This window comes from Cynoglossus semilaevis, chromosome 12 (genome assembly GCF_000523025.1).
Source record: "Cynoglossus semilaevis isolate Cse_v1.0 chromosome 12, Cse_v1.0, whole genome shotgun sequence".
Taxonomy (NCBI): Eukaryota; Metazoa; Chordata; class Actinopteri; order Pleuronectiformes; family Cynoglossidae; genus Cynoglossus; species Cynoglossus semilaevis.
Window position 1 is genome coordinate 13212567 of NC_024318.1, and position 1718 is coordinate 13214284.

A 1718-nucleotide genomic window follows, 5' to 3' on the forward strand; every position below is an offset into this window, starting at 1 on the left:
TTTTTTTTTTTAATTCAAGTATTTTCATAAATTCTTTAGAAAAATTAATTTTTGGAATTTTTCGCCTCAGTCCCAATTTAAATCAGTCATTTTTGGTTAAATGTCAGAAAATGGTTATGAAAATTCATTGAGTTTTTTGTTTGTTTGTTTGTTTTTTTTTACAAAATTATGTCTTGTCTGCATGCATCTCATCAAATTAGATCATAATAAGACATTTTTTAGTCAAATGTTCAAAAACTTTGAAATAAGAAAAATCAAACGTTTATCTTGTCTGCATGTTTCCTATCAAACAAGAAAATTTTGAAGAAAACTTTTTTTTTTTTTTGCAAAATTTGCATGTCATTTTGGTTCAAATGTTAAAAAAATGATGACAAAAATATATATATATTTTTTTTTTGTAGAGTTTTATCTGTCCTGCACATTTCTTATCAAATTAGAGCATTTGGAGATTTTTTTTAGAAAAAAAAATTGACTGACCACAGTCTTGTCAGGCAATATTAAGTTGTTATTAGACTAGTTTAAGATTTGAAGAGGAAAATGATTGGATCTCTTTATCACTGCCCCTGAACAGGCAGAAAAGACTGGGTTTGAGGAATGAGATGATGAAAGAACAAGTTACAGGACTGGTAGAAGATAAAGAGACAAAATGTTTGATGATGACGTGTTGACAAGAGATTTGTAACAACGTATTGTGTAACAGCTAGCAATGTGTAGTATAAAGTTTGGACTTTACCAAAGTCATTGTGCGGTAATAGTTTCCATTGAGATGTGTCTGAATTTGACGGCAGTGGTGTGGAGTCAGGATGGATGAAGATCTTTAAGACAAAACGTTTGGTGAGATGCAAAACTACACTTTGGTCTGTGGCAATGGACCAAATATACCAGAGAGGGGCAGAGAGAGCATATAAGAAAGAATGACAGGTAGAGACAAGAGAAAACAAGGAAGGAGATGGTGAATAAAGAGCAAGAAAAGGCAAAGTTTACAACAAAATAAGAAGAACCCCAATGAGTCATAGTGCCTTGGTCCGACAATCTGGATGCCCTCATGTACAAGAATCCTCATACAGGAAGTTCTTCACAAGCTTCCCTTTGTGTGGAAATGGAGTTGTGTCAGACTGTGGGTAGAGCCTGCTCTTTACACTCTTTTATAACCAAAGCTACTGGCCTCGGATTTGGAATTAGGTCAGCGACACACAAACAAACTTGTATTCGCCTACATGCTTGCACACCCACCCTAACCACAACATTTCTGTGAAAGATGTGGGTGCCATCATTTGCATTGTAATGCCTTGATACTGTATTGTATGTTTTCTCATCTGTTGAATATGAATAACTGCCTTTTGAAAACGATCTTGAAAGAAGAATCAACAACAGGCGAAGGCCAGAGGAGATTCTCTGGGAAAGTCGACTTCTTTCTGTTCCTGTCGGCTCCACTTCAAAGGGCAGCAAAAGGAGAGTTTAAAGGAGTTATAAACAGTAGAAAAGGAAGACGCTGAAAATCCTCAGCTAGTAGTGTGACGAACGATAGAAAAAAAACAAAGAAAATACAAAAGAGAGAGAGAGAGAAAGAGAGGGAGAGAGAAAGAGAGCTGATGCATGAAGCACAATTACTTTGGAGCCAGGGCTCAAATATTTCTGTGCAGCAATGTCGAGGTCTAACGTCTGAAAGGAGGAAGGACACAGAGACATTCATAAATATCACAAGCAGTGTGGTTGCC